The following is an 8064-nucleotide window of genomic DNA, read 5'->3' on the forward strand; positions in this document are numbered from 1 at the left end:
GGCCGCGGGGCGGCCGGATGGCGAGGCGGCGGCGGACGGCGGGCGCGGCCTGCTGCGGCGGCGGGACGCGGGAGCGGGCGGCCGGGCGGCGGAGGACTCGGGCGCGGGGGCGAGCGGACTGGGCCCGTGAGGGCCAGGAGCGGGCCGAGCGGGCCGGCGGTGCGGGGCGGCGGCGCAGGCCACGTGGCGGGCGCCGATTCGCCCGAGGCGCGGCGGCGGACGCGTCCGGCTCCGTCCGGACGTGTCCGGCGGCGCGGAGAGGAGCGGGGCTAGGGTTAGGGTAGGAAATGATCCGGGATTTCGGGGGAGGGGTGTTTTTATAGGTAGGAGCTAGGAGTGTCCAAATGAGGTGCGGTTTTCGCCCACACGATTGTGATCCGACGACGGAGAGCACGGGAGTGACTTAGATGGGTTATTGGGCTGTTTTAGAGGGGTGTTGGGCTGCAACACAAAAAAGGCCTTTGCGGATATGCGGATAACCGTTGGAGTACCAAACGAGCTCCAAATGACCCGAAACTTGACAGGTGGTCTACCGGTGCTATACCAGGGCCACTTGGCAAGGCTCGGTCCATTCCGAGAATGTTCAACACCCACACACGAAAAGAGACAAAAGGGGTGCGCCGGTGGATGTGGGAGTGTCGGATTGCGAAACGGACAACGGGGAAAATGCTCGGATGCATGAGACGAACACGTATGCAAATGAGATGCACATGATGACATGATATGATATGCATGACATGAATAAAATGCAAAATGAAAGACAAGACCCAACCACGGAGGGAATATCATATCACATAGCCGAAAATGGCAAGAGTTGGAGTTACAAAGATGGAAAGTTACATCCGGGGTGTTACAACACTCCGCCACTACAAGAGGATCTCGTCCCGAAAATCTAGGAATGAAAGAACTCCGGATATTTGGAACGGAGGTGATCCTCGCGCTCCCAGGTGGCTTCTCGGTCGGAATGGTGTGACCACTTCACTTTCAGGAATTTGATTGACTTGTTGCGAGTTTTGCACTCAATTTCTTCAAGAATAGAAACGGGGTGCTCATGATAAGAGAGATCTTCTTGGAGGTCGATCTCTTCGAAGTTGATAGTGCGCTCAGGAGTCTTGAAGCACTTGCGAAGCTGTGACACGTGAAACACATCGTGCACGTTTGCAAAGTTGGATGGAAGCTCAAGTTGATAGGCGAGGTCGCCTCTTTTGCCAATGATCTTGAAAGGACCCACGTATCTAGGGGCAAGCTTCCCTTTGATACCAAAGCGACGAGTGCCTTTCATTGGAGAGATGCGAAGGTAGACATGGTCTTCGATTTCAAAAGCCAAGTCACTGTGCTTGCTATCATAGTAACTCTTTTGGCGTGATTGCGCGGCTTTGAGATTCTCATGAATGACTTTGCACATTTCTTCGGCTTCTGTGATCAAGTCGTTGCCAAGAAGTTGGCGTTCACCTGTCTCAGACCAATTGAGAGGAGTACGACACTTTCTGCCATAGAGAATTTCGAATGGGGCCTGCCTGAACTCGCTTGGAAGTTGTTGTTGTAGGAGAACTCGGCATATGGAAGACAATCTTCCCACTTCATACCGAAGGAAATGACACAAGCCCTGAGCATATCTTCAAGGATTTGATTGACTCGCTCGACTTGGCCACTTGTTTGAGGATGGAAAGCTATGCTGAAACGAATGTTGCTGCCCATGGCCTTCTGAAAGGAGTCCTAGAACTTAGAAGTGAAGATGCTTCCACGATCTGAAGATATCAATTGTGGAATGTCGTGCAAGGAGACAATTCTGGAGGTGTACAGCTCTGCCAGCTGAGCTGCTGTGATAGATTCTTTGATAGGAAGAAAATGAGCCACCTTTGTAAGCTTGTCAATGACAACGAAGATAGCATCATTTCCACGCTTGGACTTGGGAAAACCTCTCATGAAGTCCATCTCGATATGGTCAAACTTCCATTCCGGAATAGCAATAGGTTGCAAGAGACCAGCTGGTCTTTGGTGTTCTGCTTTCACTCTTCGGCAGACATCACATTCATTCACGAATTGAGCAATCTCTTGCTTCATTCGAGTCCACCAATATGACTGCTTGAGGTCATGGTACATCTTTGTACTTCCAGGATGAATGGATAGGAGGGAATTGTGTGCCTCATTCATGATGACTTTCCTGAGATCGCCTTTAGGAACCACAATTCGATCCTCGAAGAAAAGAGTATCTTTGTCATCCAAGCGATAGCACTTGTATTTGGGAATGCCCTTGTCAATACCACGTTTCACCTTCTTCACCATGGTATCCAGGAGTTGTGCCTCACGAATTTGATCTTCCAAAGTAGGAGAGACTATGAGATTGGCAAGAAAGCCTTGAGGAACAACTTGAAGATTCAGCTTGCGGAAGGCTTCACAAAGATCCGGTTGAAATGGCTTTAGAATTAGAATGTTGCAATAAGCCTTTCTGCTCAGAGCATCTGCAATCACATTCGCCTTGCCAGGAGTATATTCAATACTCGGATTGTACTCTTAAATCATTTCGACCCATCGAGTTTGCCTGAGGTTAAGGTTGGGTTGAGTGAAGATATACTTGAGGCTCTTGTGATCGGTGAAAATGTCCACTTGCCTTCCCAATAAGAGATGTCTCCATGTTATCAATGCATGGACAACTGCCGCCAACTCAAGATCGTTAGTGGGGTAGTTCTTTTCGTTGGGCTTCAACTGACGAGAGGTATAGGCCACAACTTTTTTCTCTTGCATCAACACAGCACCGAGACCTTGAAGGGAAGCATCACAGAATACTTCGAATGGCTTGGATTCATCAGGAGGAGTCAAGACAGGAGCTGTGACTAGCTTCTCTTTGAGGGTGTTGAAAGCGACGTCACACTCAGGCGTCCAGACATACTTGACATGCTTCTGGAGGAGGTTGGTAAGAGGCTTTGCAATCTTAGAGAAGTTCTCAACGAATCTTCGGCAATAGCTTGCAAGACCAAGAAAACTGCGGAGCTGCTTGACATTCTAAGGAGGTTCCCAATTCACAACTGCAGACACCTTTGCAGGATTAACAGCAATGCCCTTGGCAGAGATGATATGACCCAGGTAAAGAACTTCATCAAGCCAGAACTCACATTTGGAAAACTTCGCACATAATTGATGCTCTCTGAGCTTGTCGAGCACCAATCGCAAATGTTTGGCATGATCCTGCTTATTCTTGGAGAAGACCAAAATATCATCGAGATACACCAGAACGAATTCATTGGTGTAGTTCATCATGCGAGAGAACGTTGGAGGAGCATTAACAAGGCCGAAAGACATGACAGTATATTCATAAGAACCATAGCTTTTCCTGAATGCTGTCTTGGGAATATCTTGTTCATGAATGCGAATCTGATGATAACCCATACGAAGGTCAAGCTTGGAGAATACTTTAGCACCTTTGAGTTGCTCGAAAATCTCATTGATGTTGGGAAGTGGATACTTGTTCTTGATTGTCATCTTGTTCAATGGACGGTAATCGACGCAAAGTCGGTCCATGCCATCCTTCTTCTGGACAAAAAGAACTCCACAACCCCATGGGGATGAACTCGGTCTAATCAAACCCAGACGCTCTTGTTCATCGAGCTGCTTCTTCAATTCCTTCAGCTCCTTGGGTCCAAGCTTGTAAGGACGCTTGCAAATGGGTTCCGTTCCAGGCTCAAGATCAATAACGAACTCGACTGGCCGATGAGGCATACCCGGAAGCTCTTCTGGAAAGACATCTTGGTACTCACAAACGACTAGAATTTGAGAAATAGCATCCAACTCGCCCTTCTCATTAAGAGAAAACAACCGAATGGTTTCATCACGAGCGGCATAGATGATAACATCCTCAGAAGGGTGTGGAGGAGCATTGACAAGGCCGAAAGACATGACAGCATATTCATAAGAACCATAGCTTTTTCTGAATGCTGTCTTGGGAATATCTTGTTCACGAATGCGAATCTGATGATAACCCATACGAAGGTCAAGCTTGGAGAATACTTTAGCACCTTTGAGTTGCTCGAAAATCTCATTGATGTTGGGAAGTGGATACTTGTTCTTGATTGTCTTCTTGTTCAATGGACGGTAATCGACGCAAAGTCGGTCCATGCCATCCTTCTTCTGGACAAAAAGAACTCCACAACCCCATGGGGATGAACTCGGTCTGATCAAACCCAGACGCTCTTGTTCATCGAGCTGCTTCTTCAATTCCTTCAGCTCCTTGGGTCCAAGGTTGTAAGGACGCTTGCAAATGGGTTCCGTTTCAGGCTCAAGATCAATAACGAACTCGACTGGCCGATGAGGAGGCATACCCGGAAGCTCTTCTGGAAAGACATCTTGGTACTCACAAACGACTAGAATTTGAGAAAGAGCATCCAACTCGCCCTTCTCATTGAGAGAAAACAACCGAATGGTTTCATCACGAGCGGCATAGATGATAACATCCTCAGAAGGGTGTGTCAATTGAATTTGCCTGGCAGCACAATCAAGCTGAGCCTTGTGCTTAGAAAGCCAGTCCATCCCAAGAATTAGATCAATATCAGAGTCACCGAGAACCATTGGAGAAGATAGAAATCTATAATCTCCCATCTTGATAGAAACATCTGGAGCCATCATTTTGGTGTTCATGAATAAACCCGGAGAGGAAACCGCTATCGGCTTAGGTAGATCAACAGTATGCAAATCGTGCATGGATGCAAAAGGCTTTGATATGAATGAAATAGAAGCACCCGTATCAAATAAAACTTTTGCAGGAATATCATTAACAGGAAGATTACCCATGATCACATCTGAAGAATCCTCTGCCTGAGTTGCATTCATCATGTTCACCTTTGCAGACTTTGGATTATGCTTGACCACTGCATTGCTTGAAGATCTCACAGGAGGAGGAGGAGGAAGGCGCCTTTGATGGAAGCATTTGTTCACGTAGTGACCTTTCTGCTGGCACTTGTTGCAAGTCACTTCTGAGAGCGGACGATGATAAGGAGCATTTGACCTTGGAGCTTGAGACTGAGACTTGTTCTGATAGCCTGGGTTGGGTGGGTGGTAAGATCCACGACCACCTAAGTTCTTCTGTTGGTAAGGCTGACGAAACGGAGGAGGAGGAAGGTAGAACTTCTGCTGCTTAGCTGCCACTTGTGAGGAAGAAGAAGATTGCACTTCATCCCTGATTCTCTTCTTAGAAGCCTCACACTTGAGCTGAGCACCTTCTTGCTTGAGTGCCATATTGTAGAATTGATCAAACTGAGTAGGCTCAACAAGAACGAGAGCTAACTGCAGATCCTCTCTAAGGCCACCTCTGAATTGATAGACCATACTCTTCTCATCTGGAACATCTTGTTTAGCAAAGCGAGCAAGTTTCTGAAACTGCTTGTTGTATTCGTACACTGACATGTTGCCTTGCTTGAGATTGCGGAACTCCTCACGATTGCTCTCAACAACACTGGTAGGAATATGGTGAGCTTTAAAGTCCCGACAGAAGTCAGTCCAAGTAATCACTCGACCACCTCTGGAATCCTTGTATTGCTGGAACCAATGAGCTGCTTGATCCTTGAGCTGAAAAGAAGCGAACTTGACATAGTTCTCAGGCCTGACATTGCTGCATTCAAAATGCTTGTTGATATCCACGAGCCAATCATCGGCGCCTGTGGCCTCGACACGGTAGCTGAAAGACTTCGGCTGATTTGCAAGGAATTGGTTGAGGGTAGGAAATAGAGGCTGATGATTGAACTGCCCTTGACCTTGATTCCCTTGGTTGCCTTGTCCTTGGTTGCACTCTTGCATGAGCTGAATCATCATCTGGGCATTGGCGTTTGTGCCTGCCATCAAAGCTTGCCATGCCTCCGGAGGCGGAGGTGGAGGTGGAGGGTTCGCCTGACTCCCATCATTGCGTTTCGGATTCTGACGCATTGGCGGAGCCATCCTGAAGAGGGTGACATCCGTTAGCATCTTGATAGACAGATAGACAAGTTGAATCAACAGATAGAAATTGCAACATATAGTCTTCATAATAAACATTCGAACAAGGATGAACGAATGAATTCCAAAGCAAACATCACACGTCCATTAAGGTGAGAAGCCACTTGATAAGAGATTGATGAATGAAATAAACAAGGTACAACTGGAACAAATAAGTGGTAAGGATTACCCAATCACAAACCAAATATCTGCAGGAAGAAATGCTAGAGCTACTTGAATCCCACCTATAAACTCCTGAAACTTTCTAGTTATGCAATCAGGTGTTGGGGATACATGGGAAGCAATATATCTCACCCAAACTAACAATCCCTACATCCAGTTGTATCCATCCGTCAACACATAACCAGGAAACCTTCGGAAATCGTGTACCTCAACCTTCGAAAAGCATCCGTTATACGAGTTATGGCAATAGTCCCGAACTCCCGCCCCAGTACTGGGTGGCGTCGAGGTTATCTCACCAACAACTGCATAAAAGAGATTTTCGATGTCGGCAAAACTCAGGTATTCCCGAATTGCAACGATAAAATTGTGATGACAACACCTCAGAGCTCAACTCCCTGGGTCAAAGCCACATAAATAGACAGGAGGCACCAAGAATAATGTTCTCGTCACAAAACCATCGGAACGATTCCAAGATACCCACGTGATCCTAAAAAAATTTTAGTGAAATTTGAGGAGAGGAAAGTCAAAACATCTACGTCAGGAGACCTCACCAGAGCGACGAAGGGACTGAGGAGTAAAAAGAATCCTACTCTCCGATATATATAATCCTAAGACTCAAAACATTTTTGTTCTAGACTCAACATCGCCAGCAAACAATAAAGCAGGGGGCTCCTAAGTCGGGGATGGCTCTGATTACCAACTTGTAACACCCACGATGCGGCTATATCTCCCACGTGTCGAAGCACGACTTAGAGGCATAACCGCATGGTGGTTTTGTCGCAAGAAGGGTCATCTTCACACAAACCCATGTAATGAACAAGAATGGTATAAAGAGAGTTGGCTTACAATCGCCACTTCACACAATACATAAATTAAGATCATACATCATCCAAATACACTCATAGACCGGCTACGGTCAAGTACAAATGAAAAGAAGACAACCCCAAATGCTAGATCCCCGATCGTCCCGACTGGGCTCCTCTACTGATCATCTGGAAACGATACATAGTAACGACCAAGGGCCTCATCAAATTCCCACTTCAGCTCAGTTGCGCCATCTGCGCTGGTATCCTCGGCACCTGCATCTGTTTTGGTAGAATCTGTGAGTCACGAGGACTCAGCAATCTCACACCCGCGAGATCAAGACTATTTAAGCTCATAGGTAGGTAAAGGGGTAATATGGTGGAGCTGCAGCAAGCACTAAGCATATATGGTGGCTAACATACGCAAGTGAGAGTGAGAAGAGAAGCAACGTAACGGTCGAGAAGCTAGAAGCGATCAAGAAGTGATCCTAAAACTACTTACGTCAAGCATAACTCAAACCGTGTTCACTTCCCGGACTCCGCCGAGAAGGGACCATCACGGCTACACACATGGTTGATGTATTTTAATGAAGTCAAGTGTCAAGTTATCTACAACCGGACATTAACAAATTCCCATCTGCCTCATAACCGCGGGCACGGCTTTCGAAAGATTATATACCCTGCAGGGGTGTCCCAACTCAGCCCATCACAAGCTCTCACGGTCAACGAAGGATATACCTTCTCCCGGGAAGACCCGATCAGCCTCGGAATCCCGGTTCGCAAGACATTTCGACAATGGTAAAACAAGACCAGCAAAGCCGCCGGATGCGCCGACAAATCCCGATAGGAGCTGCACATATCTCGTTCTCAGGGCAACACCAGATGAGACTAGCTACGAGTAAAACCAGACTTCGAGTTTCCCCGAAGTGGCCCCGCAGGCATCTCAGTTCGGGCCAACACTCGAAGGAGCACTGGTCCGGGGGGGTTAAAATAAAGATGACCCTTGGGCTCGCGAAAACCCAAGGGAAAAGGGCTTAGGTGGCAAATGGTAAAACCAAGTTTGGGCCTTGCTGGAGGAGTTTTATTCAAAGCGAACTGTCAAGGGGGTCCCATAAAT

This window comes from Triticum dicoccoides, chromosome 4A, assembly GCF_002162155.2.
Source record: "Triticum dicoccoides isolate Atlit2015 ecotype Zavitan chromosome 4A, WEW_v2.0, whole genome shotgun sequence".
Lineage (NCBI taxonomy): Eukaryota > Viridiplantae > Streptophyta > Magnoliopsida > Poales > Poaceae > Triticum > Triticum dicoccoides.